Source organism: Apodemus sylvaticus, chromosome X (assembly GCF_947179515.1).
Source record: "Apodemus sylvaticus chromosome X, mApoSyl1.1, whole genome shotgun sequence".
NCBI classification, from domain to species: Eukaryota; Metazoa; Chordata; class Mammalia; order Rodentia; family Muridae; genus Apodemus; species Apodemus sylvaticus.
Genome location: NC_067495.1, coordinates 119064435 through 119089193, shown reverse-complemented (window position 1 = coordinate 119089193; position 24759 = coordinate 119064435).

Genomic DNA, 24759 nt, shown 5'->3' with positions numbered 1-24759 from the left:
AATAAACTTCTATAGAACCAGGAGAGAATAATAGTCCCAGAAGGAAAAACTTTTACATAAATTAATGTGCATTATCTAACGTAAGTCCATACAGAGATTCATGCATGCAGAGTTCTCATTTATACATTTCCACACAAATTCAGTTGGGCCCAGATTGCATGCATTCTCACAACTTCATACTTATACACACACATGCACCCTTTTAATACTAAGTGAATTAAACCCATGTTTATAAGAAAAAAGCTTTGTTCCTTTATTTATTTATTTATTTACTTACTTATTTATTTATTTATTTATTTTCAAGACAAGATTTCTCTGTATAGCCCTGGCTGTCCTGGAACTCACCCTGTAGACCAGACTGGCCTTGAACTCAGAAATCCACCTGCTTCTGCTTCCCAAGTGGTGGGATTAAAGGCGTACGCCACCACTGTCCAGTGCTTTGTTCCTTTTAATAACACCAAGTCTGCCTTGTCCTTACCATGAGACCTTTTCTATCCCATGGTAAGAAGCCTGCCTGTTCCTTCTGTTCTCTGCAGTCTTCTTTTTTCCACTTTCCCTCTACATTCTGCACATTGCTTTCTTAGTTGTTTTTTTTTTTTATGTTACCTATAGTTTCTAAGTTATTCCGTTCTTCATTCTCCTTCTAATTTTGTTCTCTCCTACTGCTCTGAAGTCACAACAATGCTCTTACTCTCAATGCCTTTTCTCTGAAAGCTATGTCTATACTTCTAATTTCTTCTTGAGTTCAGTTCTGTCTAAAAGGTGTTCTGACTAAAAACTTCTCACTTCAATTCCTCTCTCAGCTCAGTTCTTCTCACCTCAGTTTCTCTCACCTTGGTTCCTCAGTTCTGACTTTGTCCTCAGCCCTTAAACATCTTTCAGAATACATGATCACATGTTACAAAGTTCATCACAAGTTCACACAAAAACTCAAATCATAGATTGAAATAGAAGTTTACAACAGAGAATGTTTACATGCATATCCATTAAGAGTAATTATCTAGCTAAGCATTTATCACCTGCCTGAGTCCTTCAGGTTCATTGAAAGTTTAAAACCATAACTAAGTTATTAGTGAAGTTTTGTATAGATAAACCCAGTCCTAGAACCTATAACAAATGGATAGTTCCCTTTGTATGACCTTTGGTTAATTGTTTTACAACCTCTTGGAATGTGCTCTGAATAGGAAAAGTCTGGTTATCATCTAAGAGCAATTAACTGGTGATACTTGGGAGACTGGCAGAGTTCTCATTGCAGTTTTGACTATCAGAAAAGGACCTAATATGATGTTCTCTAGCTCCATCCATTTGCCTAAGAATTTCATGAATTCATTGTTTCTAATGGCTGAATAGTACTCCATTGTGTAGATATACCACATTTTTTGCATCCACTCTTCTGTTGAGGGATACCTGGGTTCCAAGTGGGAAGGAGTGGGTGGGAGGACAGGGGAAGAGAAGGGGGCTTACGGGACTTTCGGGGAGTTGGGGGCTAGAAAAGGGGAAATCATTTGAAATGTAAATAAAAATTATATCGAATAAAAAAAAGAGAAAAAAAAAGAAAAGGACCTAATAGCAGTCCCACTATAATAGAGCTTAATAATCAAAGATATAATGTTAAGAATTCTTGTAGGTTCATCATTAAAACTTAAGTCATCTATTTGTCTACAGGGCATTACTACAAGACAGCACATCTTTATGGATCTGCAGAGATCTGCTCCAAAGGGGTATGCTACTACTTATTATTATATGTTTAATAATAACAGGAAAAGAATATTAATAGCAGGAATCTTTCCTAAAATGAGTCCCTTACAGCTTTGCTCAATAAGGGCTCACCTGTCACAGATTATATAATAATCTGAATCAGGCCATTTCAGGATGATCAGCTGCTAGTATATTAGCCTGTCCCATAATGGCTCCTGACATTCAAGCAGTTCAGGTTCTGTGTAGTCCCTGATTATCATAACTTCTAGTATCGAACCATTATTAAGTCCCTGTCTGCGTGCTGAATCATTCATTTTGCCTTCTTCAGTATTAAAGGCCCAATCTGAGGAATATATTCCATCACCTTTACCTTGTTCTCTCTCTTTTTTGAATTTTCTATATTCTTTGTTTACATTCCAAATGATTTTCCCTTTCCCGTTTCCCCCTCACCATAAGTCCCATAAGCCCTCTTCCCTCCGCCCATTCCCCAATCAACCCCCTCCCACTTCTGTGTCCTGGTACTCCCCTACAATGCTGCATCAAGCCTTTCCAGGACCAGGGCCTCCCTCTCCTTTCTTCTTCTTGGGAATCATTTGATATGTGAGTAGTCTTTGGTATTCAGAGCTTCTGGGCTAATATCCACTTATCAGTGACTGCGTTCCATGTGTGTTCTTTTCTAAATGAGTTACCTCACTTAGGATGGTATTTTCCAGTTCCAACCATTTGCCTAAGAATTTCATGAATTCATTGTTTTTAATTGCTGAGTAGTATTCCATTGTGTATGTGAAGTACATTTTCTGTATCCATTCCTCCATTGAGGGACATCTGGGTTCTTTCCAGCTTCTGGCTATTATAAATAAGGCTGCTATGAACATAGTGGAGCAAGTGTCCTTACTGCATGCTGGGGAATCCTCTGGGTATATGCCCAGGAGTGGTATAGCAGGATCTTCTGGAAGTGTCATGCCCAGTTTTCTGAGGAACCGCCAGACTGATTTCCAGAGTGGCTGTACCAACTTGCATTCCCACCAGCAGTGGAGGAGTGTTCCTCTTTCTCCACATCCTTGCCAGCACCTGTTGTTTCCTGAGTTTTTGATCTTAGCCATTCTGACTGGTGTGAAGTGAAATCTCAGGGTTGTTTTGATTTGCATTTTCCTAATGACTAATGATGTTGAACATTCTTAAGGTGCTTCTCGGCCATTCGAAGTTCTTCAGGTAAAAATTCTTTGTTTAGCTCTGTACCCCATTTTTAATAGGGTTTTTTGGTTCTCTGGAGTCTACCTTCTTGAGTTCTTTGTATATATTGGATATTAGCCCTCTATCTGATGTAGGATTGGTTAAGATATTTTCCCAATTTGTTGGTTGCCATTTTGTCTTTTTGACAGTGTCTGTTGCCTTACAGAAACTTTGTAATTTTATGAGGTCCCATTTGTCAATTCTTGGTCTTAGAGCATAAGCTAGTGGTGTTCTGTTCAGGAATATTTCCCCTGTGCCCATGTCCTCAAGGGTCTTCCCCGGTTTCTTTTCTATTAGTTTCAGTGTGTCTGTTTACCTTGCTCTCTTATTCTTCATTGTCTCACTTTACCCAGTGATTCCAATTTTTTGATCCCATGACGGTGTTTTTAACACAACTATGATTTGTATTTTTTCTCTTTCTGCCCCAGATATAAGACAACTGTACTGCCTCATCTTTTTTTAGTCAAATTTATCCTATAAATAAAAGGCTAATGCAAAGGATACACTTCTTTACACAAGCAAGTTTTTCCCAGTCTCCTAGTCAGACTCAGTGGCATAACAGAAACCACACACACAGTGCACTCGCTTCCTATTTATGCACATTTTCTATTTCTTCAATCATCTTTAGTGTTCTCATACTCACACAACAGACTCCACTTAATAAACTAGCATGTTACTCTCTACCACATCAAAGAATTTGGCCATCATAGGTTTCTCCAAATGGACACTGTACCTCCAACTGGCTTGACGTTAGTTACACACCTTACTACTCACAGAAAGAGTCATTAGCAAGAAGTGACACCATCACACCGAGCATGAAGAACGGGCAATATGTTGGGTTTCCCTATAAAGATGCTCTGTCTTCAAACTCTCAAGACACACTTGCAGAACTTACTACTAAGAGCCATGCAATTTTTTTTTCCCAAATTTATCTTTGTTTCTGTGGTGTTCCTGGTCAGTCTCCAAGTGATGCCTGGACCTTCAGTGGGGAGACATGACTAAATTCTCATTCATCTGTAGGACAATGAAAACAGATTAAAATATTCCACCAGAGTTCAACGTGACACTCCAGTTTATTGGACTTATTTACAGACTATGGGTTAAGGTTTTCTTAAAAAATTATGGGTGATGCCAAAGCAGATATACCACACTTGCATCAGCATGGATGACCGTTTCCCTGTAGCTGAAAAGATGGATTCTCCCTAACATTTAACCTTTAATACTCTATATAGCACATATTTCCCAGTACTACACACAGATGGGACAAAACTTCATAGAGCTGTCAGGGTTGCACTCTTGATCTAAGATTTTCTGATCCTCTCCACCCCCTTTATCTGCTAAAGAATGTTAGCCAGCTTCATATCTTGAGTGTTCATGCAACTACCTGTAGCTGCTTCTAATGAAGCATAATGGCTTTTATACCTTCTGTAACAGTATTATTTATATATTACTGAATTTTCTGAGTACTCAAATTTCATTATGACAGAGAATAAGGTGTCTTTCCCCTTAACTATGCACTAAGACCTAGAGGAAAATATTTGAAATGAAGCCCAGATGCATAGGCCTCAGTAAAGGTTGAATCTTCTCAATATTTCTTTCCTGACTTGCACAGACAACCAGTTAATCATGTTGGAAGGAATAATTGGAAGGAAGAAATACTGCAGAGAGAGATGGGGGACTTGACTTATGGTAGCAATGTCAGGGAGAGGTTTCCTGAAAGAGAGGCATTTCAAATAACCTGAGGTTGAAAGGAATGGGAAAGGGAAAAGAATCTCAGACAGAATTTCAGGCTAATTAAAGCCTACCCGACAACTTCCATGCACGTCTAATAGGCATATCATATTCTAAATTAGCCCTAAACAGAACTTTTGGTTCATCACCTCCTACACCATCACCAGCTAAAATTATCTTTGCCAGTCTTCAATCATGAACATACTTTCATTTAAAACCTTGGGTTTCCCCCTTTATTTTAGGAATAATCCATGTTATATAATTATTACATTAGCACATAAATGCATATCTTTTCCTGATATTATTGTCATTTAATTTTTATTATGGTCATTTAATTTTTCTTGAACAGAACTTAATTCAAAACAACAAAATGACCAGTTTTGATTTAGGACTTAAAGTTTCTTTACTAAATTCAAAACCATCTGAAGTTTCTTCTTCAAAGTATTTCTATTTATTTATATTTTATTCATATTTGGTTTTCATTAATTTTACATGTACATATATAAAATTTGTACTGAAGTGCAATTTACTTAGATACAAGATGTAAAATATGCATCTGAAACTTCAATATTTTAACAAACGTGGTATAGGTCAGAATTATATACTACACATTATAACAAAAATATTACTTTTTATACAAATGACACTGTATTTTGTTTTGTTTATCTTGTGGTGACCTTGATCCCTCTGTCTCCTATAGTCCTTCCTCCCCCTCTTCATAGACACAGCCAAACATTAGGTAAAGTTTAGGAATGATTATTTTTTCTTTTTTTTAATTTTTTATATTCATTGTTTACATTCCAAATGATTTTCCCTTTCCCTGTTCCCACCTCCCCATGAGTCCCATAAGCCCTCTTCCCTCTGCCCATTCCCCAATCAACCCCCTCACACTTCTCTGTCCTGGTACTCCCCTACAATGCTGAATCAGGCCTTTCCAGGACCAGGGCCCTCTCCTTCCTTCTTCTTGGGAATCATTTGATATGTGAATTGTGTCTTTGGTATTCAGAGCTTCTGGGCTAATTAATATCCACTTATCAGTGACTGCATTCCATGTGTGTTCTTTTGTGATTGGGTTACCTCACTCAGGATGATACTTTCTTGTTCCATCCATTTGCCTAAAAAGTTCATGAATTCATTGTTTTTAATTGCTGAGTAGTATTCCATTGTGTAAATATACCACATTTTCTGTATTCATTCCTCTGTTGAGGGACATCTAGGTTATTTCCAGTTCCTGGCTATTATAAATAAGGCTGCTATGAACATAGTGGATCATGTGCCCTTATTTCATGCCAGGGCATCCTCTGGGTATATGCCCAGGAGTGGTATAGCAGGGTCCTCCGGTAGTGTCACGTTCAGTTTTCTGAGGAGCCGCCAGACTGATTTCCAGAGTGGTTGTACCACTCCTGAGTTTTTAATCTTACCCATTCTGACTGGTTTTCGATGAGGTTTACTTTACAATTTCTGTGGATGACATACATTTTATTATTATAAGTTAACAAGACAAAGAAACCTTTTAAGAATGCTTAAACCCCTTTCTCAAGCTATATCTAAATATTTATTAAGCACTTATTCAAATTAAACAATTATTTTAAAATATTTTGTCAGGCATGGTAGGTCACTCCTTTATTGCTAGAACTTGGGAGGCAGAGGCAAGCAGATAACTATGAAGACTAGGATGGTCTACATAGTGAGTTCTAATTAGCCAGGTGTTCACACACACAAGCACACACACACACACACACACACACACACCAAAACAAAACAAAACAGAGACTAAAATGAGTAGTAAGGGGTCGGGGAAAAGTTATAATAAAACATTTCAAATAATGGTATATATTCACATATATAATGAAGGCAAACACAGCAAATGTGTACACATTACATGAGATCCTTAGCAGTTGTACTTACTACATTTTACATTAGCCTAATCAAGTTGTAAAAACATACACTATAGCCTTCATGACCTAACAGAAAATCACATATCACAGTTCTAAGAGATGAAAATTTCAAGAATAGGGATGTAACTACATTCTGAGACTACTTTGGTTTGTTTTTGTTTTGTCACTGTCTAATCTTTATATGTGCAGACAAGAGTGAGGTCTTATGTGACTCTGCTTTTAAGGACACTAATTCTGTCAGGGTTCTTTAAAGGAACTCATTTTGCCTTAATTTCCTTTTTATAGGCCCTATCGCAAAGAGAATCAAAATACTAGTTAGTAAAGCTTCAACATTCAAATTTTGTGGTGCTACAATGAAATGTGTAACACTATCTTGTTGTATTACTGAATTGCTTACTGCTTTTTCTTTATGTATGTATTTAAGTAACTTTTTCTGGTGTCTCTAGTTAAATACCACAAATAAATGCAATTCTCTCACTTTATCTATCTATCTATCTATCTATCTTTATCTATCTCTATTCATCTATAGTCTATCAATACATATATATATATATATATACCTTTAATTTTCTTATCTTTTGTTATTGATATAAATTGAATTTCTATCAAAATGCTAAATAATAATGATTTAGGTAATACCTCTGATTTCTGGTCCCATTTTCTTATTTCTAATTAGAATAGAAACAGCTGTATTGTTTGAATTATAATACAGTTTTGACAAATTTTATTTTAATTGACAAATTTATAATTGTCTTATTTTGACCAGTAAAAATTACCATCATCTATAATTTATTAGTATCTGTCACTATGATAGTATGTTTTATATTTTACTTTTGGACATATTTGAACTTTCTGTTACTATTATAAATGCCATTAGATTTATTAGTACTAGGCTCTCTTGCAATTGTAGAACTAAACAATTTGTTCAATTTTAGTTAATCTTACTCTTGCATATTTATTAATAATAGGCTTCTGATATACACATATATACTTAAGATAAAAAAATACTGGTTCTCTTTTCTAAAACCATTGAGAACTTTGTTAGTAGCTTACTACTAATTCGTAAATGGCTCTCTTCTTTGTGTGGGATCTGACACTCTATAAATAACATCAAAACTGTTTTCTAATTGAAGATATGAAAGACTTTTCCAATGAAATTATATAGATTCAGCATTTGTAATCATTTATCCTTGTGGCTAGTGTTTCTCTTAGGTTTATCCCATATTAAATTATCTCAACAAATTATCATCTGACAAGAAAACAATTATTTCACCTGTCTTTTCAAATTCATTAACAAAATGATGCCAAGTGAATCACCATAAAAATTTCATTTGTGTAGTTTCTTCATTGTGAATGTGTATTTGATTTCTTTAGTCTTCTTAATTTAGTCATGATCAAAATTCACCTTTCATCATTACTTTAATTTATTAAAATACTAAATATCTTAGGCTAGAGGGAAATCTAAGTCTTTAAGAGCATTTACTACTCTTGGAAAGAACCTATTTTCAGTTTCCAACACCACAGGGTGCCTCACAACCACATATTACTCCAGTTCTGGGGGTTTTGATACCCCCTTTGGAACTTCTCAGGAAGTTCCATGCACACCTTACACTTAAATGCATGCAGTCACTCATACAAACAAAATTAAATAGCTAAATGTAAAAATTAAATTAACTTATACATATTTACTGCTGATATGTCTGCTTTAATTTATTAACATATTTTTGGCACTCTTTTTGTTACTATAATTACAACATCTCTTCCTTACCCTTTATGCCTCTAAACCATCCCATATACCCTCCTCTACTCTCCTTCAAATGTATGGCCTCTTTTTTCATGAATTTTTGCTGCATGCATTTACATCTACTTATAATCTACAAACATGCCTGCACACACAGAGGTGTACATGCCCATGCACATGTGCACACACACACACACACACACACACACACACACATGCATGCGAACACACACATTCCTACATATAAGTTACTTGGACTATATAAGACTGCTTGTATTTATGTTTTCAGGGCTGAACATTTAGCAGTGGAAAAAAATTGGTGTTTTTCTGGAGGGAGGACCATCTCTCTAGCTCCCCTCCAAATCTTCATGTGAGTTGAGACAACATGGGCTTTATTTATACTTCTTTTTTAATGGGTTTCCAATTTTTGATTTTCCTTATTGTTTAAATTTCCATAGAATATATTTTGATCATATTAATTCCCCTCTATAGTGTCCTCTCAGATATCCCCACCTCCTTAACCACCCAACTCCACATTCCTCTGTTCTTTTTCTAAAATGCAAAACACAACAAAAAACCTCTAAAACAGAGTGAAAATGAAAAAAATACAAAGAATCATGGAATCCATTTTATGCTAGACAGCTACTCCTGAACATCGTGGCTCTCCTAATTTATTTAGTGTCTCTCCTTTGGTTAAAGCTGAGTCTTCTTTCCCCAAAGATATCAATTGCAAATTGCTTCTTGGTTAGGGATAGTAGCTTATGTCCACCGTTCTCAACACTGGGATGTCATCTGGCTTGAATCAGTGCACACTATGTGCATGCTGTCACCATCTCTCTCAGTTCATATGTGATCTGTTGTGTCTAGAAAGATGCTGTTCCTTGGAGTCATCCACATTATATTCCACATAGATGGCTGGGTCCTGAGGGGAGGGTTTTGATAAAGATAATTTTAGGCTGATCTCCATGATCTGTCACTGCCTGTGTGTTGTCCAATTGTTGGCTTGTGTTTTAATTTCATCTATTGCATGAAGAGCCTTCTCTGATGGGGGTTGATCCATGTACTGATTAGTGGGTATAGTGTTATATCATTAGTAGTCATACAGGTAGAACATTGGAACATTGAAGACCCAGAAATGAACTGACACACCTATAGTCACCTGATCTTTGACAAAGGAGATAAAACCATCCAGTAGAAAAAAGACAGCATTTTCAACAAATGGTGCTAGTTCAACTGGTAGTCAACATGTAGAAGAATGCAAACTGATCCATTCTCATCTCCTTGTAGAAACCTCCATGTGGATCAAGGACCTCCACATAAAACCAGATACACTGAAAATTATAGAGGAGAAAGTGGCTGAGAGCCTTGATCACATGCCCAGAGGGGAAATTTTCCTGAACAGATCACCAATGGGTTTTGTTCTACTATCAAGAATTGCCAAACGGGACATCATAATAGTGCAAGGTTTTTGTAAGGCAAAGGGTACTCTCAATAGGATAAAAAGTCAGGCAACAGATTGTGAAAAGATCTTTACCAATCCAATATGTAATAGAGGGCTAATATCCAATATATACAAAGAACTCAAGAAGTTAGACTACAGAGAATGAAATAACTTTATTAATAATGGGGTACAGAGCTAAACAAAGAATTCTTGATTGAGGCTGTTAATTCTCAACTGAATGGCTGAGAAGCACCTAAAGAAATGTTCATCAATCTTAGTTATCAGGGAAATGCAAATCAAAACTGCCATGAGATTTCACCTCACACCAGTCAGAATGGCTAAGATCAAAAACTCAGGTGAGAGCAGATGCTCCAAGGATGGGGAGAAAGAGGAACACTCCTCCATTGTTGGTGGGATTGCAAGCTGGTACAACCACTCTGGAAATCAGTTTGGCAGTTCCTCAGAAAACTGAGCATAGTACTACCTGAGGACCTAGCTATACCATTCCTGGGTACATCCCCTGGAGATGCTCCAACATGTAATAAGGACAAATGCTCCACTATGTTTTTAGCAGCCATATTTATAATAGCCAGAAGCTGGAAACACCCCAGATATCCCTCAACAGAGGAATGGTTACAGAAAATATGGTATATTTACAAACTGGAGTACTACTCAGCTATTAAAAACAATGAATACATGAAATTCTTAGACAAATGGATGGAACTGGAAAATATCATCCTCAGTGAGGTAACCCAATCACAAAAGAATACACATGATATGCACTCACTAATAAGTGGATACTTGCTAGCCCAGAAGCTCAGAATTCCCAAGATACAATTCACAGACTACATGAAGCTCATGAAGAAATAAGACAAAAGTGTGGATACTTAGGTCCTTCTTAGAAGGGGGAACAAAGTACCCATGGAAGGAGATACAGTGACAAAATTTGGAGTAAAGACTGAAAGCAAGGCAATCCCGAGACTGGCTCACGAGGGGATCCATCCCACATACAATCACCAAACCCAGAAACTATTTTGGATGCCAACAGGTGCTTGCTGACAGGAGCCTGATATAGCTGTGTCCTGAGAGGCTCTGCCTGTGCTTAACAACTACAGAGGTGGATGCTCTCAGCCAACCATTGAACTAAGCACAGGGTCCCCAATGGAGGAGCTAGAGAAAGGACTGAAGGAAATGAAGGGGTTTGTAACTCCATAGGAGGAACCACAACATAAACCACCCAGTAACACCAGAGCTCCCAGGGACTAAACCACCAATCAAAGAATACACATGGAGGGACCCACGCCTCCAGCTGCATAGTTAGCAGAGGATGGCCTTTTCAGACATCAATTTGAGTAGAGGCCTTTGGTCCTGTGAAGGCTGGATGTCCCAGTGCTGTTGAATGACAGGGAAGTGCTAGTGGGTGCATTGTTGAGCAGGGAGAAAGGGAATGGGATAGCAGCTTTTTGGAAGTTTAATTAGGAAAGGAGATAATATTTGAAATATGAATAAAGAAAATATCTAAAAAAAATTTCAAAAAGTTACATTTTAATGTCTTAAAATAATGAAGTCATATGATAAGATGATTTGGTAAATAAAACTAACACCTGTGAAATATTACATTAGAAACTATTACAGTGATATATGCTTTGAAATACTCTTGTCTGTAGCATAGTGATAATTTTATAACACTTTTGAAATTATAAGTATACCATTTTTCTCATTCCCATTTCTCACTCCGACACCTCCCATGGGCCTTTACTCTCTCTTGCTCTTTCATTGTGTCTTTTCTTTTAACTGTTATACACACACAAAAAAACAACTAATTAATATTTATGGACTAACTTGTTTAGATTGTGTGTAAACACAATATTTTTAGTCCATATAATCTTACTTGTATCTCACCTGTCCAAAACCTTAGACATCATGATCTTTTTAAAAGTAGTATCCTTCATGTGTTTAAGTATCATGCTATGCATAGGAAACAACAATCACTAGTAATTATCAATTATCAATGGTCTCAGTTATACCTCCAAAAAGCTGCAGACTAACAGAGTCAATGAGAAAAAAAAGATCCAACCTTTGGCTGCATCAGGAAACACACCTCAACATCAAAGAGATATGTTACCTCAAGGTAAAAGATTAGAAAGAATGTTCCAAGTAAACGGACTTAAGAAACAAGTGGTTAGCCATTTAAATATCTAACAAAATAGACTTCAAACCAGAACTAGTCAGAAGAGTTAGGACAGATACTCCATACTCATCAAAGAAAAAAAAAATCTGCCAAGAAGACATTTCAATTCTTAATTACTATGGCCCAAACACAAGGGCACACTATTGTAAAACAAACAAAAAACAACAACAACAAAAAAAACACTACCACAACTTAAATACACATTGACCATCACACATTGATAGTGGGAGACTTCAATATTCAAATCTTGCCAATAGACAGATCATCTATACCAAAACTAAACAAAAAATGCTAGAACTAACAGAAGTTATACCCAAATGGAACTTTTAGATATCTACAGAACATTCCACCTCAAAGCAAGAGAATATACTTTCTTCTCTGAACATCATGGAACTTTTTCAGACACAAAGCAAGCATCAACAGATACAAGAAAATTAAATAGCTCCATGCATTCTGTCAGATCACCTCAGACTAAAGCTAGATATCAATAATAACAGAAGCAACAGAAAGTTTAAATACTTATGAAAAGTAATTTGGAATGAAAAATGGGTCATGAAAGAAAAAATGAAATTAAGACTCTCTAACAGTTGAATGAACATCAATGTCCTGCATACCAGAACTTATAAAACACAAAGAAAGCATTTCTCAGAGACAAGTATATAGCATTAAATACTTACATAAACAAACATACAAACCCTGAGAGACCTCATACTAGTATCTTAGTAACACAAAATATACATCAAACCAAATCTAATTAGAAGAGTTGGGGAGAGACACCACATATTCTTCAGATACATGAAAGCTCTAGAAAAAGAACAAATCACAATTAAAATGAGTATATAGCAAGAAATAATCAAACTCAGGACTAAAAATCAATAAAATAGAAACAAAGGGAACAATACAAAGAATCAACAGAATAAAGAATTTATTATTTGTGAAAATCAACATGATTAACAAATCCTTATCCATATTAAGTAAAAAGCAAAGAAGGAATATCTAAATTAACAAAATTAGAAATAAAAAGGGAAACAAAATGAAACACTGAGGATCTAGCGAATCATAATGATACAGTACTTTAAAACTAATACTCTAACAAATTGGGACGTTTAAATGAAATGGATATTTTTCTCAATAGATACCTTTTATCAAAGTCAAATCATATGAGATCTTTAAACCTATAGACTACAACCCCTACAGATACAGAAACATTCCCTCAAAAGAATCTAATACATATTCAAAAAGGAATTAAAAACAGTACTCCTCAAATTATTGTACAAAATAGAAACAAAAGAAATTTTGTCCAATTCATTTTATGAGGCCTATGTTCCTGAAACAATATAAAGATACAATAAAGAAAGAGAATTACAGATCGATTATTTGTTTTAACATAGATGGAAAAATACATAATAAATATATGCAAATCAAATTCAAGAACATAAAAAGTTTACCCACCATGATGAAATAGGCTACAACCCAGAGAATCAGGGATGAATAAATAAAAATCAGTAAATGAAATCCACTACATAAACAAATTGAAAAAAATACATGATCATTTCATAAGATGCAGCAAAGCCTTTGGCAAAACTAAACACCCCTTCATAATGAAAGTTTTGGAGAGATTAGGCATATAAAGCATACTTAAGTAAACTTGAGGCAGGTTATATCAACTTAAATGGAGAAAAAAGTAAATGTGGAAAGGTATCAAAAGAGTACTGTAAACATCAACCAAAGCACATAGGAACTTTTATCTATAATCTCTCTTACCTATAAAATATGCTTGGGCTTTGATGACACAAAGCTTTTGGGAGTAGCCAACTGATATCTAATTTGACTTAAAGCCCACTACATGAGATGGAAACCATACCTGACACTGCTTGAATAACCAACAATCAGAGACTAGATAGCCCAGAGACATAGGGTACAGCAAATATTACTGGTCTAAAAAAATAGCAATAAAATGATTCCTAACACTAGTCTGCTATATTCATAGATCAGTGCCTTGTTCAGGCATCATCAGAGAAACTTCCTTATGCAGCAGATGGGGACAAATTCAGATAGCTGCAACCAGATATTATTCCAAGAGAGAAACTTCAGAACAGTCTAAAAAGACAACTCTAAATGAGATGTCTCTATCAAATCCCTCCCCTTTTTAGCTCAGTGAATCTTGTGGAAGAGGAAGCAGTAAGACTAGTGGAGAAAGAGGGGACAGAGGACACTGAAAAATGGGGCCCTCTAAATGAATTGAGCAAAGGTCATATGAACTCTCAGAGACCACAGAAGCAGGGCTTGCATAGGTCTGCACTAGGTGTTCTACATATATACTATAGCTTTCAGTATAGTACTTTTATGCCTCCTGAATGTGTGAATGAATGTGTCACTGATTCCTTTTGGGACTATTTACTTCTGAATTTTTTTTGTCTTATACAACTTTGATGTGTGTGTGTGTGTGTGTGTGTGTGTGTGTGTGTGTGTGTTGGTGTATCATATTATGCCACAGACCACCCCAGCTGGCTATGGGGGTCCTTGGGATGAGGATTCTCAAAGTCCAGGTGGGTAAGGATTCAGAGATGACAATCAGAAACAAACGCAGAGGCAAATTGAATTTAAGTGTATTTTGCAGCTCTCAAGCAGGGGATTTTTATATATTAAACCAAATATGACACAACTCTTAGAAACCATATCCAGTGAAACAATTGTGAATGTCAACAAGAATCACTTTGCACAGTAAAATACAAAAATCATCTAAGCATTATGACTCTGAACTACATGTTCAGTGAATCACAAACATATCAATATACACTAAGACAGTCCTATATGTATATGAATATGTAAACTTGAAATTTAATGAAGTTCATCAACAGAACCTGATTTATAAGTAATCATGAACTTAATAGTATAAAAAAGAGCATAATGTTTCTTATATAATTTATTAAAGGCAAATTGTCTTCAACAAACTTCTAAACTACTACAGAAATAGCTAAAAACCACATACTTCTGTTACCAATTAATCAAAATTTCATATGCCATATATAACATACATATGATAATAAAGTTGGCATGTGTTTAAGGAAAAGAAAAAAGTTTATTTATATTGAAATTTAGAGAATCTTTGTATCCTTTATAAAATGAAACTCAAGGGGACCTCCAGGCAAACCAAAATGTTTGACTCAAAAAGATTTTGAATTCATATAAATTGTCGAACAAAATAACAGACAAAATCATTTATGTGCTATGACTCATGGAAGTAGTGCCATAGAATGGATATATTGGTTTCTTTTTACAAATTGGGTCTGTTAATCAAAAGATAAATATCAAATGTGACTTTTATACATCTGACAAACTAAAACTGCCTCTGGATATACTTAGCTAGTATGATTTTTGATGTGAAAATCAATTTCTTCTGTATGACAGAGTTTATATATCTGTGCAATTTTATCAGTATATAGGACAGTTTAAGGAATAGAGCATTAGCTTAGTGGTGGGTCACTTGTTAGCAATGCTAAAAGAGGAATGGTTTTCTTAATAAGTTGCATATACAAAGTTTCAGAGTATATTAAGTTAGCAATATGAATCAGATTCTGATTTAGTGATCTTGAATAAAAAAATGAATAGTTACTGGTCCTTTCTGAGATTTACTGAATAGAAAAATGTATGCAGATGTATAACAGGATCATTTTTATAAAATGTTTAATAAATATAGGTTCTTTATCATACAATTTTATCTAAATACAGTTTTCCCTCACTCTACTTGCCTCAGTTCCTCTCCATATTTTCTCCCATATAGAGCCACTCACTCCGTTTCTGTATCCCATTAGAAATGAACACGTTTCTGAGAGATAACAACAAAACATAACAAAATAAAATATAAAATTGCCACACTGACCCCAGTAGAATCGGTGTGACAAGTTCCCTAGACTGAGGCATTCGACTTCAAAAGAAGGAGGTCTCCTGGAACTGGTTGTGGAACTCTCGGCTGGAGAAAACATATTGAGCTGTAGTGCTCAGGGCAATTTTACTTTTCTGTTCTCTTTCATTCCTTTTCTTACCTGCAGGTTCCTGGTAGCCTAGACAATGATCTTAAGCAAGAATAATGGGAACAAAACCATCCCCTGAGATGGGTCACTAACATGACCTTCTCTCCAGGGAAACCAATGCTTCACTTTTTAAATCCTTTACAAAATTATTATGCTAGATAAAAACGTTCCCAACAATAAAATTTCATATGGCTACACGTGTATCATTGGAGGTGGGTTTTGGTATATGGTAAAGAAAGCCTTAATTAAAAAGAATTAAAATAGTTTAAATTTATGCTTTGAAGATTTATAAAAAAATCGGGTATTAGATGTTAAGCAATAATTAACCATAGGTGATGGAAATTTAGTTCAGCAGTTAAGAGCACTGACCACAAAGACTTATGAACCTGTTCTTGGGAATATGTCACTAGCCTTGCATGAGTGCCCTATTGAATATATTCTTTTAGAATTGTTATATTTTTTTTAATTTTTTTATTCGATATAATTTATTTACATTTCAAATGATTTCCCCTTTTCTAGCCCCCCACTCCCTGAAAGTCCCGTAAGCCCCGTTCTCTTCCCCTGTCCTCCCACCCACCCCTTCCCACTTCCCCGTTCGGGTTTTGTCGAATACTGCTTCACTGAGTCTTTCCAGAACCAGGGGCCACTCCTCCTTTCTTCTTGTACCTCATTTGATGTGTGGATTATGTTTTGGGTATTCCAGTTTTCAAGGTTAATATCCACTTATTAGTGAGTGCATACCATGATTCACCTTTTGAGTCTGGGTTACCTCACTTAGGATGATATTTTCCAGATCAAACCATTTGCCTAAGAATTTCATGAATTCATTGTTTCTAATTGCTGAGTAGTATTCCATTGTGTAAATATACCACATTTTCTATATCCATTCCTCCTTTGAGGGGCATCTGGGTTCTTTCCAGCTTCTGGCTATTATAAATAAAGCTGCTATGAACATAATGGAGCATGTGTCTTTATTGCATGCCGGGGAATCCTTTAGGTATATGCCCAGGAGAGGTATAGCAGGGTCCTCTGGAAGTGAGGTGCCCAGTTTTCTGAGGAACCGCCAGACTGATTTCCAGAGTGGTTGTACCATCTTACAGCCCCACCAGCAGTGGAGGAGTGTTCCTCTTTCTCCACATCCTCGCCAACATCTGCTGTCTCCTGAGTTTTTGACCTTAGCCATTCTGACTGGTGTAAGGTGAAATCTCAGGGTTGTTTTGATTTGCATTTCCTAATGACTAATGATGTTGAGCACTTCTTAAGGTGCCTCTTGGCCATCTGAAATTCTTCAATTTTGAGACTGACATGTTATCTTTGGTGCAGGCCTTCTTTATCCATCTTGCTTTCAGAAGGATAAAGAGAAACCATATATAAAAAAAAATGAAACCAAACTCACAGACCCCAGCCCTTTCATAATCAGCATAAATCAATCATGAGAGCAGAAAATTTATGACAAGAGTACCACCATAATATTGCCAGCATATGGACTTTAGGAGAAGAATTTAAACCAGTGGTGAGAATTAATAACAAGTGAACTTTTAAGAATCTTAAATTTAAGGAAATGATGAGGGTGAATAAAACCATATGTGTGTGTATGTGTATACACACAAATACACACACACACACACACACACACACACACACACTTATCATGGTAAAGCAGATAATACATAAAATAAGGAACTGTTATCGCAATTTGAAAAAACAAAATATTGTTTTAAGCTGAGATGAACAAGTATGTCTCCCTGGAGTAAGGTGACATTTGAGGTGCTGATTTATAATAATGGTAAAGTAGAACATTTCAAAGGGTAAAAAGAGACTAGGAAATTGATGAAGATGTGAATAGTTTAGTTTGGCTAGAACAGAACATTTAAAGGGGAATACTTCTACTTTTTTCTTTATTTTTATGTGTGGTACCTATAGCATGCAAGTGCATATCAGAGAAAGACTTGCAGGGACCTGTAATCACTGAGTCATCTTGGCATCACTGAAGAAGAACACTTGTATTTTTTATATTATTTTCATTTTATTTATTCTTCTCTCATATAACACATCCCTTTTGCAGCCTCCCCTCTCACCTTGTTCCAGTCATTCCCTCACCTCCCCCTTCCCCCCAGATTTACTCCTCCATTTTCCTTGAGAAAAGAACAGGCTTCCCAGTGATATCTACTGAACATGGCATAATAAGATGAAATAAATCTACACACAAATCTTCCTGTCAAGGATGGCCTAGCCAACCCAGTAGGAGGAAAACTGTTCCAAGAACTCACAAAGAGTCAAAGATACCCCATCTCCACTGTTAGGAGTCCCATAAACACCTCAAGTTAAACAACCACAGCATGTATGCAGAGGACCTAGTTCAGACCCATTAAGGATCCCTGATTGTTGCTTCAGTATCTTTGAGGCCCTATGAGCCTTGCTCAGTTGATTCTGTGTCCCAAGTTTCCATGGTGTTCTCAGCCCCTCTGGCTCCTACAATTTTTCCTCCCCCTCTTCCATAGGGTTTTCCTGAGATCTGCCTAATATTTGGGTGTGGGTCTCTGTATCTGCTCCTATCAGCTGCATGAGGAAGCCTCTCTGATGATAATTGAGCTAGGCACCAATTTATGAATATTGCAGAATATCATTAGGAATCATTTCATTGATATTTTTGGCCATCCGGGCAGTGTTGGGCATGGGCTCCATCTTATGGTACAGGCCTCAAGTTAAACAACTCATTGCTTGGACACCCCTACATGATCTGAACCACCATGTCTCCAGTACATCTATCAAGAGGATAGGTGAGGGATAAAGATTTAGTTCTATGGTTGGTGTCTCAATACCACCACCAAAATCCTACCTGTTTACAGAAGAAGGCTGCTTCAGAATATGTATCCTACATTACAAAAAGACCTTACTAGGCTTGCTCTCATAAATTTAGGGAAACTTCCACTGTAATAGGTTTCCACAGTGCCCTCTAAATGCCTCCCTATTTAGTAATCACTCACTGCACCCTCTCATTCCATCCCTCCATTGATCTTTCCAGTTCTCATGGCCACTCACCTCCAGTTCACCTACAAACTCTATTATATTTTCTTTTCCCAGGGAAACCCTTGTGTCCCTGCTAAACCCCAAGGAGAATAGTTCTAAAGCAGAATGTATGAGACAAAATGCAATAATCATAAGTATGAAATTTAGAGTGAAATAAGTAACATTATTTGTTGTTAAGCATCAAGGTATCAGGTATCATAGATTATTAATTTGATAAGAAAATATAGACCACATTGGAAGTAAAATTAAGAGTGAAATGGTATTATGAATGGAATAGGAATCAAAGTAGGAACTGTTGCAGTGACAGGAGTCCAGAAGGAAAAAGATATTTAAGAGGTATTTCAGATACATAGTCAATATAATTTGAATATTGACAATTTGTTAGGAATAATATGCAGAGAATGAAGATTATTATGATTGAATTTTCAAGTGTGACTTGTACGGGCAGTGGTAGTACAGGCCTTTAATCCCAGCACTTGGGGGGCAGAGGCAGGTGGATTTATGAGTTTGAGGCCAGCCTGGTTTACAGGACAGCCAAGGCTATACAGAGAAACCCTGTCTCAGAAAAAACAAACAAACAAACAAACAAACAAACCAACAAACAAAGGCTCAAGTGTGACTTGTAATACACTGGTCCCATTTACTTAAAACAACAAGAAATTCAAAAAGCAGGAAAAAATGTGGAGAGAAAATCATGGGCGCCACCATTACTGAACCTTCTTTGTTTTTCTTGTTCTATTTTAACAGTATTCTTACATTTGAGTGTGTTATCATTCAAAAACAAAAGGTGCTTTGACATATCAGGAAGAAACTATTTTGGTCCTTATAACAAAGGAAAGAAAAGTTTGCTGTCAGCATGGTGGTGTTAAAGTGAGTCCTGTTTCAGTCACTTTTTTTCATTGCTGACAAAACACTCAAAGGTAACGGACTTATGAGAGTTAGCATTTGGGCTCACGTCTTTAAGTTACAGTTAATCATGATAGGAAAGGAAATAGGGCAGGAGTGGTAGGTCACTGTTCACATGGCAGCCTCAGTTGGAAAGCAGATACAAGCAATGCAGGTGTTCAGCTTACTAATCCCATTCTTATTCCAGACCCTAGCTTTCAATAGATTAGTGCCACAAATATTCAGGATGTACCTCTGCTCTTCAGAGTAACTTCTTCTGCAAACTAGCTCATAGAAATAGCCACTAGTATATTTCCATACTGATTTTAAATTCTCTCAGGGGATATTAATAATCACATTAATAATCACAAGATCAACTCTGGACAGTTAATCGGAAAGGAGGAAGTCAAACTATTATTATTTGCGGATGATATGATAGTATACTTATATGATCCCCAAAATTTCACCTGAGAACACTTAAACCTGATAAACAACTTCAGTAAAGTGGACAGATATAAAATTAACTCAAATAAATCAGTGGCCTTCCTCTACTCAAAGAATAAACATACTGATCAAGAAATTAGAGAAACAACTCTCTTCAGAATAGTCACAAATAATATAAAATACTTTGGTGTGACACTAACTAAACAATAAAAAGAAAGATCTGTATGATGAGAACTTCAAGTCTCTGAAGAAAGAAATCAAAGAAGATCTCAGAAGATAGAAGGGACTTCCATGCTCATGGATTGACAGGATTAATATAATAAAAATGGCAATCTTGCCAAAAGCAATCTATAGATTCGATGCAGTTGTATTCAAATTTCCAACACAATTCTTCATAGAGCTAGAAAGAGCAATTTGCAAATTCATCTGGAAAAACAAAAACATCAACAACAACAAAAAACCCTAGGGTAGCAAACTCTATTATGAACAATAAAAGAGCTTCTGGCAGAATCACCATCCCTGACCTCAAGCTGTTTTACAGAGCAATAGTGATAAAATCTGCATGGCATTTTTTATCTTCCAGTGACAGGCAGGAAGTTCAATGGAATAGAATTGAAGACCAGGAAATGAACCCACACGCCTATGGATCTTTGACAAAGGAGCTAAAACCATCCAGTGAAAAAAAAGACAGCATTTTCAAAATGGTACTGGTTCAACTCCTGGTTAGCATGTAGAGGAATGCAAATTGATCCATTCTTACCTCTTTTTACAAAGCTCAAGTCCAAGTGGATCATTTACTTCCACATGAATCCAGACAAACTTAAACTAATAGAAAAGAAAGTGAAGAAGTCACTAGAGCACATGGGCACAGGGGAAAAGTTCCTGAACAGAACACCAGTAGCTTCTGCTCAAAGATTAAGAATTGACAAACGGGACCTCACACAATTGCAAAGCTTCTGTAAGGCAAAGGACACTGTCCATATGACAAAATGACAAGCAACAGATTTCGAAAAGATCTTTTCCAATCCAACATCCAATAGAGGACTAACATCAATTATATACAAAGAACTCAAGAAGTTAGGCTCGAGAGAACCAAATAACCCTATTTAAAAATGGGGTAGAGAGCTAAACAGAGAATTCACGAATGAGGAATGCTGAGAAGCACCTAAAGAAATGTTCAGCATCTTTAGTAATCAGAGAAATACAAATCAAAACAACCTTGAGATTCCACCTCACACCAATCAGAATGGCAACAATAAAAAATTCTGGTGACAGCAGAGGCTGCTGAGGATGTAGAGAAAGAACACTCCCCCAGTGCTGGTGAGATTGCAAGCAGGTAAAACCACTCTAGAAATCAGAGGGGTGGTTCTTTAGAAAATTGGACATAATACTACCTGAGTACGCAGATATACCACCCTGGGCATAGACCCAGAAGATGCTCCAACATGTAACAAGGACCCATGCTCTACTGTGTTTATATAAGCATTGATAATTGCCAGAAGGTGGAAAGAGCCCAGGTGTCTGTCAAAAGAGAAATGGATACAGAAGATGTGTATTTACACATTTACATTCAGCTATTGAAAACAATGAATGAACAAAATTCTTAGGCAAATGAATGGAACTAAAAAATATCATCCTCAGTGATGTAACACACAAAAGAACTCACTGATAAGTAGATATTAGCCCAGAAACTCAGAATACCCAAGAAATAATTCAAAGACCACGTGAAGCTCAAGAAGACAGAAGACCAAAGTGTGGATACTTTATTCATTATTAGAAGGGGGAACACAATACCCATGGCAGGAAATAGACAAAGTGTGAAGCAGAGACTGAAGGAAAGGCCATCCAAAGACTGACTGCCCCACTTGGGGATCCATCCCATATACAGTTACAAACCCAGACACAATTGTGGATGCTAACAAGGGCTTGCTGACAGGAGGCTGATTTAGCTGCTTCCTGAGAGGCCTTGCCAGTGCTTGACAAATCCAGAGGGGGATTCTCTCAGCCAACCACTGGACTGAGCACAGGGTCATCAATGGAGGATCTAGAGAAAGGAAAAGAGCTGCAGGGGTATGCAGCCCCATAGGATTAACAACAATATGAACGAACCAGAAACCTCAGAGCCCCCACAGACTTAATCACCAATCAGAGTACACATGGAGGGACCCATGGCGCCAGCTGCATATGAAGCAGAGGATGGCCTTGTCTGACATCAGTGAGAGATTAGGTCCTTGGTCCTTTGAAGGCTCCATGCCCCAGTGTAGGAGAATGCCAGGACAGGGAAGCATGAGTGGGTGGGTTGGAGAGCAAGTGGAGGGGATAAGGGATAGGGGGGGTTGGAGGGGGAAGAGAAAAGGGGATAATATTTGAAATGTAAATAAAGAAAATATCTACTTTATTTAAAATAAACTCATCAAGGCAAGCAAGAAAACTTTCAGCGAGGGAGTAGGGAAAGAGGAATACTTATCGATTGCTGGTAGGATTGCAAACTGGAAAATCCACTCTGGAAATCAGCCTGGAGTTTCCTCAGAACCTTGGAAATAGATCAACCAAAAGACCTATAGCACACTTGGGCATATACCGAAATGATATCCCACCAAGCCACAGGGCCTATACCACTATTGGATATGTACCCAAATATGCCCCACCATACCATAAGGTCATGTGTTCCCCTATGTTCATAGAGGCCATGTTTGTGATAGCCAGAAGCTGGCAATAATCCAGATGCCCCCCCCCAACAGAAAGATGGATACAGAATACATGGTTCATTTACACAATGGAATACTATTCAGCTATTAAGAACAAAACATCCTGAGTTTTGCAGGCAAATGGATGGAACTACAAAATATCACCCTGAGTGAGGTAACTCAGACCGAAAGGTACATGCATGGTGTATACTCACTAATAAGTAGATATTGGCTGAAAAAGTACAGAATATCCAAGATGCAATGCACAGACCTCAAGAAGGTTAAAATGCTGAAGGTCCCAAGTGAGGATGCCTCAGTCCCATGTGGGAAGGAGAAGAATGCAATCAGAGGGGGAGGAGGGGGCAAATGCAGGAAAGGTGACAGTAGGGTAAGATGATCAGGTATTGGGTGGGGAAAAGGACTGAAGGCCTGGAGGCCAGCAGAAGGAATTGAAAGAGGCACCTTCAGGAGTTAGAAGGTAGGGGCATTCTCTGGAATGTATCAGAGAGATCTGAGAGGTAAGAGACTCTCAGTTCTCAAAGTAAGGGACTTTAGATGAAATGCCCTAGAGTTGGGAGAGGGAACTTGTAAGAATCTACCCTCAGAAGAAGAAGAACAGGACACTAAGTGGAGGGATGGGGTTGACATCCCACAGTCAAACCTCTGACAGAATTTTTACCATCTGAAAGAAATTAAGGGACAAAAACAGAGAACAGCCTGAGGAAAAAGAGCTCCAGTGACTGGCCCAAATTGAGATCCACTCAGGGGAGGCCCCAAGGCCTGACACTGGTACTGTGCTATGATGGGCTTACAAAAAGGGGCCTATCATGACTGTCCTCTAAAAGACCCAACAAGCAGCTGAAAGAGTCAGATGCAGATATGTATACCCAACCAAGGGACAGAAGCTGCTGATCACTATGGTTGAATTAGGGAAAAGCTGGAAGAACCTGAGGAGGAGAGCGACCTTGTAGGAGGAGCAGAAGTCTCAACTGACCTGGACCCCAGGGATCTCTCAGATACTGGAACACCAACCAAGAGCATATACTCGTTCTGGTCTGAGGCCCCCCAAACATATACAGCAGAGTACTGCCTGGTGTGGACTCAGTCAGAGATGATGCACCTATCTCTCACAAGACTTAGGGTTCCAGGAGAGGTTGTGGGGGGTTGCATTCTCTTGCATAATAAGAGGTGTTGGATGGGGAACAGTCAGGAGTTTATACCAAAATGGGTATTAAGTCTGGAGTGTATAAACAGAGTAACACTAATGTGAAAGCTCACAGATGCCTAGAATTCCAGTTCTGTGGGATCTGACACAGTATTTTGCCCTCATGGATCTCTGCATGAAGAGGTGCACAGACATACATGCAGACATTACACCTATACTATAACATATTCATAACATAAAGAATAACTTAGTCTAGGAGCTGGAGAGATGGCTCAGTAAGAGCTCAGACTGCTCTCCTGAAGTTCCTGAGTTCAAATCCCAGCACCCGCATGGAGGCTCACAACCATCTGTAGAGAGATCTGACACCCACTTCTGATATGTCTGAAGACAGCTACAGTGTACTTACATATAATAAAGATTTTTTTTAAAAGAAGAACTTAGTTTAAATAGGACAAATTCTTTTGATGTGTCCTCAAAGTTCACTACACTTTCTCTGTCCTTTTCATTCTGGACAATACCATTCACCAATGTTCTTTTTCCCTTAGAAATTCACTTCTTGATAACTTTATGCACACACATAT